The sequence below is a fragment of the Megalobrama amblycephala genome, linkage group LG14 (assembly GCF_018812025.1).
Source record: "Megalobrama amblycephala isolate DHTTF-2021 linkage group LG14, ASM1881202v1, whole genome shotgun sequence".
NCBI classification, from domain to species: domain Eukaryota; kingdom Metazoa; phylum Chordata; class Actinopteri; order Cypriniformes; family Xenocyprididae; genus Megalobrama; species Megalobrama amblycephala.
Window position 1 is genome coordinate 45689388 of NC_063057.1, and position 13135 is coordinate 45702522.

The 13135-nt window shown below is 36.2% G+C and overlaps 2 long non-coding RNA genes across 2 annotated transcripts; one reads left to right on the top strand and one right to left on the bottom strand.

Annotated features, from left to right (window-relative positions):
- Positions 1–273: 273 nt before the first annotated feature.
- Positions 274–8285, bottom strand: LOC125245949. Its single transcript, XR_007179642.1, has 2 exons — positions 8162–8285; positions 274–1390 (listed from the first exon to the last, which is right to left on the bottom strand). It is a non-coding gene; the product is annotated as an uncharacterized LOC125245949 (long non-coding RNA).
- Positions 8286–8441: 156 nt separating this feature from the next.
- Positions 8442–10155, top strand: LOC125245934. Its single transcript, XR_007179623.1, has 5 exons — positions 8442–8646; positions 9172–9241; positions 9370–9455; positions 9549–9755; positions 9870–10155. It is a non-coding gene; the product is annotated as an uncharacterized LOC125245934 (long non-coding RNA).
- Positions 10156–13135: the final 2980 nt, after the last annotated feature.

Consider the following 13135-nt stretch of genomic DNA (forward strand, 5'->3'; position numbering starts at 1 on the left):
AATGTTCAAATTAAATCTATGGCCTAATAAATCATGGATTCGTTAGGATTGTCTGCAACGCTATTTACCTCATCTCCAGCAAAGGGCTTCAGCACACACACAGAAAAAAAAAGTAAAGCCCTGCCTAAACACGCAGGACCGAACCTGACCCGTGCCCAAGGCACTCATCGAAGTTTTGGACCCAAACCTCCTTGGGTCTCAGGTCAGACCTCAGGTTTTCAGATTCAAGTGGACACTTGAAGACCTCTAGCCGGTGCAAAAAAACTACATTGGTTTTCTGATCAAGTTTATTTTTTTGTTGAAAGGGAAAAAAATGCAACACATATTTATATATTTATCTAAAAACCACTTGGGATGTTTGCCAAGTCTTTCCACTGTGATGGCCCATGAAAGGCTTTTCTACTGTGAGTTATTACACGATTCCTAAGTTGAATCCTGTCTGTGTAACTCATTCCACACTGAAGACATATAAAACAGTTCTCTTAAAAATTAATCCTTGTGGGGTACTCAAGTGTTGTTGTTGTTTTTTTTAATTCTTTGCACCTTGACAACATATAAATGTCTTCTCTCCAATGTGAATTCTCATGTGGATTACAAGGTTTCCATATTTAGTGAAACTCTTTCCACACTGAGGGCACGTGTAAGGTATCTCTCTATTGTGAATTCTCATGTGCCTGTTAAGGATTCCTTTTTGGTTGAATCTTTTTCCACACTGTTGGCAGGTGTAAGGCTTCTCTCCAGTGTGAATTCTTATGTGGTCTTTAAGGTGTCCTTTCTGATTGAAGCTCTTTCCACACTGAGAGCATGTATAGGGTTTCTCTCCAGAGTGAATTCTCAAGTGGACTTTAAAGTGTCCTTTCTGAATGAAACTTTTTCCACACTGTTGGCAGGTGTAAGGCTTCTCTCCGGTGTGAATTCTCATGTGGACTACAAGACTTCCATGTTCAGGGAAACTCTTTCCACACTGCCGGCATGTGTAAGGCTTAGATTCATTGTGAATTCACATGTGCCTGTTAAGGCTTCCTTTAATAGTGAAACTTATTCCACACTCTTGGCAGGTGTAAGGCTTCTCTCCAGTGTGAATTCTCATGTGGTCTTTAAAGTGTCCTTTCTGATTGAAACTCTTTCCACACTGAGGACATGTGTAAGGCTTCTCAGTGTATTTTCATGTGCCTGTTAAAGCTTCCTTTTAGTTTGAACCTGTTTCCACACTGTTCGCAGCTGAAATGACTTCTAGTCCCTGTCTTTTTAGCCATGTTTTGTGAGGAATTGTTTTCAGGCTGTGAGCAACTACACAATTTTTCTCCAGCAAAGACATCATGATGATTATGTTGATCTTTATCTTCTATTTCATTCAGTACTTCACTCTCCTCCTTCAGTGCCATCAGGTCTAAGGTGAAAAAAGACATCAAAAAAGTTAATGCCACTTTAATGGCACAAAACAACAGATCAAAACATTTATACATGTAAAGCATCAAAACCAACTAAAGCATCAAATCCATCTTATACCCACTAAGCTGCTGAAAGTAATTTGAGAAGCCTTCTCAATATTGCTCACTCTTCACTTCAGATCATGTCTCAAACTGTCAAACTAGCAATTAAACTCTTAATTTAAAAAACCCAATTTGACCCAGGAGATCTGGTTAATTATAGACTGATCTCAATCTCCCATTTACTACATCTTCTAAGCGTTAAGACGCAAAAAATAAAATAAAATAAAGAAAGAAACGAGGGCAACCTCCCCCCTCAACCATCATACCAAAAACTCATCACAAAGTTATTCCAGGTAATTGTTTATTAAAAGATAACCAGCAATATTTTGTCAGAAAGGAAGCAGAATATGTTTGTTATAACTTTAAAGGTGCAGTATATATAATATTTTTGCAGTAAAATATCCAAAAACCACTAGGCCAGTGTTATATATTTTGTTCACTTGAGTACTTACAATATCCCAAATGTTTCCAACAATTTTAACCAAGGCTCCGGTACGTGTGAGGAGTCATCTGTCAATTGCGTCATACCTGCATTACCCGCGGTTTCCGGTTTTATTTTGTAGAAACCATGGAAACACCAAAGATGCTTTAATATATTACACGTTTTAATAGACAAGGGAACAACTGTTTGATATATTTATGGACAGAAAACTTATTGTTGTTATATAGCTCAACACGTGTATCTTTTTTCTCCATCATACAATATGGTCCTGCTCTGCTTCATACTACAGTAACATTAATAATCACATCCATGAACATAATTTGTTCCCGAGTCCAATCCCTATTCTTTTGCACCATCCGTTGATATTAAGACCACGTTCCAAGATTTCGCTCTCAAACTTGCCGTCATCAAGCTTCGTCTTTGTTTTGAATAGGCCTCTAGCGACCTCTAGCGGACAAAATTATTACATACTGCACCTTTAAATGACCCAACACAATGGTCCAAACATCACTTACCCGTTACAAACATGAAACCAAAACACTGACAAATGCTAGCAAGAGAACACACCAGAACAAAGAAAAACAAAACAATTATGTAACACCATTTAATGTTTAAAATACAAAAATACTGTCTTCTGAACCATGTAAAATTTTGCAGAGAAATAGTATTTGTGAAGAATTTCAATCAGGAATTAAGCCCCATCATTGCACAGAAACTGCTTGTTGAAGTTACAAATGACCTGCTTTTACCATCTGATTGTGTACTCAAGTGAAATAATGTTAAATGTCTCTGGAACACAAATGCATATTGTGCATCAGTGCTTGCATATTGGGGGCTGAAATTCTACATGGTTGTGTATGTAAGCTGTGAATATTTCACCTGAACACATTTCACACAATTTCATTACTAAATTAAAGCTGCAAGCAGCGATGAAAGGGCCTCACACCCGTGCCAATGCCAGCCGGTGGCTTTAGGAAAACAAAGCACGATGGGGAATATGCATTTAAAGCTGCTGTCCGTAACTTTTTTGTGTTCAAAATTTACAAAAATTATATAATGAGAATGTACAACATGAATCCAAACCATGTTTTTGTCTTACCTGAATCATAATGGTACATTTATAATAAAGTGTTTATATTCGGACTATTTCAGACCGGACTGGTAGGACCCGCCACGGAGTATCACAGTAACTGCGTGACTCGCCATAGACATACATGGAGAAAAGTAGCTCCGGCTACAAATATCTTCCACAAGACGTGTGCAGTTCTGTTTATTAACTGCTAGAGGGCCAAAAATCGCAGACTGCAGCTTTAAATACATAAATATAGGAGGATAATGTCAGTCATTTGTATTTGCCACACTTCCTGCTACCAGCTGGTGGCGATATGACTATAACTTCATTTTAGCATGTAGATGTCTTCAGGCCAGGGCACTTATCAAACATGTGAAGTTTGAGGCAGATTGAACAATGTTTGCTTGAGTTACAACAACTTCCTGTTTTGTGGCATTAATCGCATACATTAGCACTTATCCAAGTGTTGCATGATTTAACGTGTTTCTAGCATGTTTGTAACTTCATGGCATATTTAAATGTGTTTCAGGGAATAAATTACAGTGCAAAGCATGCTATTTCCTGTTGCAAACAAGTGGCGCTATGACTAACTGAATATTGGTATAAAGATAGCTTACTCTTTCATGGTGAAAAATTGTCAGGCCTGGTTAAATCTTCACGAGAAGGTAATCACAGTGTAAAACATGTAATTTCCTGTTGCCCACAGGTGGCGCTATGACTCTAACTGAATATTGACATATAGATGTCTTCAGGCCAGGGGCCGGATTCACGAAACATTCTTAAGAATAAAATTCTTAACTGCTAATTTCTTTTTATTTTCAAACTTAAGAAAAAAGATAAGAATATTTTGTATTCTCAAAAACTTTTCTTAAGAATGTTCTTATCTTTTTTCTTAAGATTGTTCTTAAAGGTGCCCTAGATTATGTTTTTAAAAGATGTAATATAAGTCTAAGGTGTCCCCTGAATGTGTCTGTGAAGTTTCAGCTCAAAATACCCCATAGATTTTTTTTTATTATTTTTTTTAACTGCCCATTTTGGGGCATCATTATAAACGTGCCGATTTTATGCTGCGGCCCCTTTAAATCCCGTGCTCTCCACCCACAGAGCTCGCGCTTGCCTTAAACAGTGCCGTAACAAAGTTTACACAGCTAATATAACCCTCAAAATGGATCTTTACAAAGTGTTCGTCAGGCATGCGGCATGCATGCGTCGGATTATGTGAGTATTGTATACTGTTATATTGTTTACTTCTGATTTTGAATGAGTTTGATAGTGCTCCGTGGCTAACGGCTAATGCTACACTGTTGGAGAGATTTATAAAGAATGGAGTTGTGTTTATGCATTATACTGACTGCAAGTGTTTAAAAATGAAAATAGCGATGGCTCTCTTGTCTCCGTGAATACAGTAATAACCGATGGTAACTTTAACCACATTTAACAGTACATTAGCAACATGCTAACGAAAGTAGATTTAGAAAGACAATTTACAAATATCACTAAAAATATCATGATATCATGGATCATGTCAGTTATTATTGCTCCATCTGCCATTTTTCGCTATTGTTCTTGCTTGCTTACCTAGTCTGATGATTTGGTTGTGCACATCCAGACGTTAATACTGGCTGCCCTTGTCTAATGCCTTTTATAATGTTGGAAACGTGGGCTGGCATATGCAAATATTGGGGGCGTACATATTAATGATCCCGACTGTTACGTAACAGTCGGTGTTATGTTGAGATTCACCTGTTCTTCGGAGGTCTTTTAAACAAATGAGATTTATATAAGAAGGAGGAAACAATGGAGTTTGAGACTCACTGTATGTAATTTCCATGTACTGAACTCTTGTTATTTAACTATGCCAAGATAAATTCAATTTTTCATTCGAGGGCACCTTTAAGATCAAATTTAAGAAGTATATTCCCGAAAAGGATGTTCTTAAAAATAATCATAAATAACTTCTTAAAGTTAGGATAACCTCTAACCTGTCTTAAATAGATGCTCAACAAATTTATTGGGTCGTTTCAAATGTTAAGCATATGACATAACACTAGCTAGCTAAATATAATACATATTACATGTACCCTGAATGTCTAATGTCTACATGTACCCTAAAGTTAATGCCACTTAGCTCTCGTCAAACAACCACAACAAAAATAGTCTGCGTGCTCATTATGATCTCTACGGTAGCCTAATCTACAGGCAGTGACAGGCTTTGAGGTGTTTTTCATTCAGCGAGTCTTCAACAATTACCCCCTTTCAATCAAATAAACACCATTCATTTTCTTCTTAAGTAAAAAATTAAGATCTTGCCCTAAGTTCTTAAGAAAATATTTCAGAACTTCCTAAGAATTTTTCAAGAATTGCACTTAGGAACATTCTTAAGAACTTCGTAGAATTTATCTTAAGAATTTTCTTAACTTCTTTCTTAAGAAGATGTTTGTGAATCCGGCCCCAGGACTCTAATGAATCATGTCAAGTTTGGGGCAGATTTGACATTGTATGCCCAAGTTACAACAACTTCCTGTTTCATGGCAAAATATTGAAATTTGTCAGGCCGCCACGGACACACCCTTCAGGGAAAACTCTAGATCTTCGCAATTTAACGTTGCAAAGGCCTTTAGATTAGATATGATGTTGATCTGATTAAAGCTTTAGAAGGAGTTTGTTAAAGTACAACATCTGGAAATCACAAAAACAACAATTTTACAGAGAAAACTCAAAATATCTCACTTCCTGTTGGGTTTTCAGATTTTGCACCTAGGACTTTTTTGTAGGTATTGGGCTGTTACATATGTGTACCAAATTTTATACTTGTACGTGAAACATAGCGCGAAGGGCGCTTAATTGAAATTTTGTAGGTGGCACTATCGAGCCATTTTGCCACACCTAATTCTGAAACCCATATCAGATGTAAATTTTCACCACTCAGCGCCGCCACTCCCACCACGCGCATCACGCACTGTGCGTAGGGCACCAAGTGCTGAGGGGGCACCAAAAATAGCCTAATTAATTTTTTTTTTTTTTTTTTTAAATGCCGGTATTATTTCATTAGCCTATAGAAATATTAGGCACATTTTAGCCATGTATATGTAACAAAAAAGGGGGAACAAGAAAGATATTTAATAATTGCTCTAGTCTAGTCTAGAAAGTAACTTTACAGTTCACTTTACAGACTTCATTTACAAAGTATTAATTCTGTTTAAAAAATTCCACCTATAATATTCAACAAGCAATTTAACAACAGACGTTTTATTTTTAATTCGCTTTACAAAATTCACTTCCACAAATTCAGTGGTTCAAATTTGGTGAAATATTCCACATTGGAAATCAAGAAACTGCAGGAATAGCAGTAGAGTATCGATGCATAATCTCCATCTGTTGATAGTCGGATCACCAGCAGGTATTGATGATGACCAGAGCAACTAGTAGAGAGTCATTCCTTCATCATCATTATCAGAGCCAGATGCCTAATATATTATATATATATATATATAAAACCGTCTATTTATTAGCTTAATGTTTCATCTGTACGAATGTTTCTGTTAGTTATGTACGAAGACAGAATGCGGAGCATTCTATTGGGAGTTATGACATGCAGTATGAGTGACAGGTCAGTAGCCAATCATCGGTCTAGGAGTCATCGTCATTTGACCCCGAACAGAGGCAGAGCCAGATGGTGCTCATCGGATCTCATAATTTAGAGGAAAATGAATAGAAATGACGGTTCTTTATAAGGAAATATTAAGTAAACATGGAATCCATCAATATTTCCAAATATGTTTCTGCTTCATGAAGTTCAGTAGAAGAAACACTCTGATTCTCATGCTTCATTTACAACTGAACCTGACAGAAGATGTGAAAGACACAACAGATGTTTATTTAGAGCTCAGTTTGAGTTTTTGATTTGAACTGTTTGTGTCGCTCACAGACATTAACTACTGACTTATTCCTGGATTTATTCTATGAATATTTATGTTCAGGTATGTTACAATGTATTATGATAATATTTTGTTTATAAATGAAGTCTTTTTGACCATCTGAATTTTAGTAACTGTAGCTTCTGTTTTTGTTAGATACTGTTGCATAATTAAATGAAATAAATTAATGGTTTTCTTTGTTTTCAATTTAGAAGTTTATTTTTGATTTAGGGATTAATTTTACAGAAAACAATGTTGTCCGAATTATTATTTCCTGATTTAATATGTGACACCTCATAATAATGAACACAGGTTGAAGGCAGCATTAGTATTTTTCTGGTCATGTGATCAACATGTCTGACCTGTTTTATGTCAAATAAAAACACTTCATTAGGATATTCTTCACAAATATCACTTTTCTGTAGAGCTGGACTGGACTTAAACCAACCAGGGGTGCGTTTCCCAAAGCGGACTATGGTCGTAAGTTCCGTCGTTACCAATAGAGTTCAATGGGACTTACGACCATAGTTCACCAACGATGCTTTCGGGAAACGCACCCCTGTTTGTTCCTCTGTTTCTTCTTGTTGCACTCTGAATGTTTCTACAATCTTCATGTCTTCACTCTCTTCTTGAATAATAAACTCCATCTTTATAATAGTGTCACGAGGATCTCAGTCGCTTCACCGGGAGTTTTTCTGTTTAAGATGAGAAAAAAATTAATCCAAACTAAATCTCTGGGCGTCTCAATCAGCTTTAGTTCAGTAGTTCAGAAAATTGGTAAGAGAGTCAGTCAGAGTTAATGGACTTAAATCACCTGATTAAAAAAATATACAAATAATACATAAAGTTCATATTTATGATTTGTATTTTGTATTTAATTATTCGGACGTCATATATTAGATTAAACTTTAATGAAAACATTAGCATTTGGTTTGTAAAAGTTGTCATCACACATACTGTGTTTGTTGTTCTCCTTCATTTACAGTGTGATTCGAGCGCTTCGATTCACTGAATCATTTTACAAAACAATTGATTCAACTGACTCGCAGATTCAAAAATGTCTCGCATAGAGAGCGAAATAAAAGACGCACATTTTCTGTTACTCATGATTTACTCCCAAAAATATTAATATTAAATAAAGCATTGCAACGTTGCTTTCAATGATGCTTATTCTACATAGCTTGTAAAAATAATTAAATTGACTCAACAGTTTGCACTTAAACATAAAAACACAAACCTTTCTTTAGCCGAATCAAATCAGATGCTGAAGCGCGGCGCAGCCTTATGACATCACACCACAAGACCAAAATAAAAGTCCCGTTGATACGCTGGCTGCGTCCGAAACCGCCTACTTCTCTACTATTTAGTAGGGGAAAAGCAGTAGGCGAGTGAATAAGTATGTCCGAAGCAAAAAGAGTAGGCGAAAATTACCTAGGTGACGTAATAATTCTCGCGAGATTCGGACGTGCGCCTACTTAAAGTGCGTCCGAAACCGCCTACTTACCTTCTTTATAATAGGGAAAAAGCAGTAGGCTAGCAATTAAGTATGTCAGAAACCTCAGTAATCATTAATGAGTAGTCGAGGAGTTCCCGGATGGCCTACTACTTCCGCCCAGATTCTGAAGTGTTTCTCGATAGATACTTTTCTATCCCAGGAGGCCACGGGAGAGGATACGTCATAATCAAACACTTAGGAGAAAAGCGGCGCGGATGCTGTCAAATGTGAGTATTGAAAACCAAAAACACGTTTGTTGAACTACTGTAAACTGCTGAATGTGTGAAGATGCTAGACACTATTGTTGTGATTTTACTGTAAAACACGATTTATTATGTATAGATAACGGGATCTCTAGTAAACACACATAACTTAATTCTCCGAAGTGGAATTACATATCCTAAACCATATACATCTTAAAGATGCTTATTAAATGTTTATTTAACCTCTGACAGGAACATCTTTAAGTATTATGACTTATGAGTGATGGATTATGTATTATGAGTGATGTGTGTGTGCTATTATTCACTGTTGTCAACACTTCTTACATTACATGAATGAAAATAATGTAAATAAATAAATCAACAGTAACTACACATAAGTTTAATCTATTTTATTTGTCCATTAGTACTGTTAATAAATTAAGGAACATTTGTATTGGATAAGAAGTGAGTTAACACATCGTCAACATGTGAATGTAGATTTGAGCACATAAATCTCAGAGGAAACGTGAATCTCGTCTGATGTTACAGGGACAGATGACGGGGACAGATGATCACACGTGTTTATCCGGTAGAGGAATGATGCCATCAAAGGCTTTGAGTGAGGATACTACAGAAATGAATACAAAGTCTATTTAAATCTAAAGTCTAGTTTATTTTAATTATTGGAATTTAAACAGACTTATTACAGCACTTTTCTGGTTCTTGATGTCTGTATGTTTGCTGCAGAGCTTTGTGGAGCAGGACCTGCAAGAAAAGGTGATGGTGGCATTTGTTAGAAAAAAAAAAGAGGAAAACCTGAAACAAAATATAAAGTAAGATCATTTTGTTATTTCTAATACAGAAATCAAAAGACATTGTGCTGTTAAAATAACTGCTTTTGTATTATATTTTGTGCATTATTGTAGGATGTGAATGTCCTCAGACTGGTGAGAGCACTGAGGATGGAGAGCCACACCAGATCCTGGGAATGGTCCAGTGTCATGGACGAGATCCTCCATCACTCCTCCTTCCAAGTGTCTTGATCAAGGACACACTGGAGGAGACGCTGCAGAGATCGAACCAGCAAACCTTCTGCTGACCAGCTCAGTGGTTTAGCCCACCACACCACAAATGTAATGAAGCTACGACAAAAATTAGCAAGTAATTGTAAAAATATGAAATGAAATATGCAAGAAACTGAATGCTGACATGAATGAATTGTAAAATGTTTTAATCTGTTTATTTAGTCATGCTGATGGAGAACACATGAATGTTTGCAGCAGCCAGATTGTCCCACTCATCTTCTCCCACTCTTGCTTCAAGGTTGAGGGGTTCAGCGGTCCATCATCATCATCTTCCTCATCCTCTGGATCAACGATGTCTCCATTGAGAAGAGCAGCAGTGAGGGACATGATGATGAAGGTGTTCATCAGCTGCTTATATAATAAAGCTGCAGAATTGGCACAGCTGTGTTGAGATGGCAGCAGGACTGTAAATACCTGATTGTTAGATCAATACATTTGAATAAAGTTTTGTGTGTTGTCGACTTGTATATGTATTTATATATTGTCATTATTACTTTTATTAATCCTTTACTTATTTATTAATTATGCTATTATCAGTCAATTTATATATTTTATTAAGCAATGAATTAATGCATGAATTGACTGTAAATGGAGATGTATTCACATCAGCTGTATTTGTCTAGTGTGTGTTCATGCACAGCTGTGTCATGTGACAAAACATTACATTTTGCTTCTTTTTTTTTCTAAAGAAGTCAAATGAAAAGTAATATAATTAAGTTTTGGTCAGCATTTATCAATACTATTGTGTGCAAGTGTTGGGATGTGCTAGCAGAGCAATTCATTCTGGCATAATCTTAATTTTAAGTAGTTTATACTTACATTTTTTGAGTATAAAATCAACAGTCTTCTCCAAAGGTGAGATCTTCGAGCAGCTGCTGATGTCTTCTTTGTGCAGACATTGCTAACACTGAGGAAAACCGCTCTAGGTAGGGTTGAGTTACTGGTGCTGTGAGGTGTTAGTGCACCTGTCACTCATATCTTTATTTTTATTGCAGGATCTACAATTACATAGAAGATCAGGGAAAATACCATACTTGTATCTTTAACAATGAACAATAATAATGACAACAAACAAACAAATATGTGTTTGTATACATCATAGTTTGAGATTATATACACAGACATAATGCATGATGACAAGATTAAATATTTTGAATACATAATGCATAAAAGTTATTTATTTGTTTATAATTTATAAGCCTGAGGGATTAAACTAGAGCTAATTCAACAAGAAAAAGAGGAAAACAAATGAGATTTATGCCACTTTTGCTTGTGGATGGACATTTTTGCATATAAAATAAAGAAATTAACAATATATTCACGCGAATTTGGGTTTTTGTAACAAAAAATAAATCACATAGTAGTTAAAAATATAAGAACTTTAAATTAACCCAAATATATATTAATTGTACTACAATTACAAAATTACTGGCAGCTGTGTCTTCAACAAGACCACAAAATAAGCAATTTGATCAATATCAAGATATTTACAGATAGATTAATTAAACCTGTCACATCTTTTAAGTTGTTGCGCTTGCGAGAACGTCGTAGGTCACATGATAACGTAAACATGGCGGATTATCCTCGGATCTCATTCATACTCAACGAGATTTGGCTGTTAAGTACCTACTCTTTTGGCGCTTGTTAAGTAAGTACTTGTTGAAATTAAGTACCTACTCACTGAGTAGGCGGTTTCGGACGCAGCCGCTGTGTCTCTCTCTCTCTCTCTCTCTCTCTCTCTCTCTCTCTATATATATATATATATATATATATATACAGGGGTTAAATTGGGATTTGTTATGTGGGGGGGCTCTGTGGTTTCAGGCTTTCGAGGGGTGCATGTGTATGCAAAGACTACAAAATCGTATCATTTGACAAACTGTAAAATATAACAAGTTGAGAGAGCCCTCTGCTATGAACAATAAAATCCTGATCAAAATCATTAGATGCTGGTAGTGTGAAAGCTACATCTGATGACAATAAAATATTTCTGTAGGCCTGTGCCTTCTCCTTTGTGTCAGTATCAAATATAAGAGTGATGCTACCATTAAAGGACAGAATATAAATACAAAATACAGTGCTCGACATTAAGCCTGGTTTTGTACTTGTCCTTTGGACAACTAAATCATTTACTTGGCAGAGTAAAAAAGTAGCTTGTCTGGGAAAAAAAATATTTATTATTATTCAAATATTTTAGGCTATCTTTTATTTCATATTCTTACATTTGATAAATTAAAATAGTAAGACACTACAGGGCTGTTACCAAATTAAATAATTTACACTGAAAAAGTACAACTGCGTTCAATAATGTTATGAGATTCTTTAAATATTTTTGAATAAAATAAGAAATGCTGGTGGGAAATTTATGTTTTTAAACATGAAATTAAACCGCCAGTAGATGGCGGCAAGTGACCGTCTTAATGAGTGAGCCACTGAGTCATTTATTCAAACGATTCACTCTGAATCAAGAATGAAGCAGTTGTTTATGAATGGGCGATTGAATCTTCACTCAACCGATTCGTTCAAAACGCTGAATCATTCAAAACGGCTGAGCGCAGCTGTGAGATGCACTGCTTCTGCTTTGTTTGTAACTATTTTCGCTGCTACAGTAGAACAAAAAACAGGCATATTGCATCTAAAACGTAAGTGATTTATATTAACTACTTGTTTATTGAACTGTTGTATGAAATTAGTGTCAATTTCAATCGAGGTGATATTGAGGAATTCAGCACTTTTGGTCGTGTGATGCTTAAGTTTATCATATGTCGTAAATAGCAAGCTAAACCCCATTGAATTTTTATTGCAACATGATAACTGAGTTTCTTTGTGTGAACAGAGCTCATTTGTTTTGAATTCTCCTCAAGAGGTTACGTGATCCTCAACAGCGCAATCACCGCCAGTGCATCCACTATCAGTTGCCACCATAGACTGTAAAAAAATATGGACGTAGCGTCCGTGACGTCACCCATAGAGTTCTGAACAGCAGTTTTGACGCGTAAATGAGGCCGCGGCCATCTTAGCTGCGCGTCACCACACGTCACTCCCGGATAACTGAAAATGGGCAAAGAGGCGGGGAGGTGGTTTGAGCTGATATGACTGGTTGCTGAAACCACGCCCGCCTAGCTCGACGTGACCATGTTAGCAGCAAAGGAGCTATCTATCTATCTTAGATACTATCTAAAATATTAATGAAGATAAGTTTTATCATCAGAACGTTCTAAAGGTTTACTGTCAATCTACGGTGTTTTTTAAGATATAGATCCTCCAACACTAGTAGTGTTGGTTGTGCAAATAACAACATGGAAAATCAAATGGGACTTCATACCTTTATAATGAAATAGAGATCGCGAGATGAATCCAATCTGTGGCACTTGGGTAAAATATGAGTGTCCATTGCAAAACAAAAAAACATTTCACATTTCTTCTGA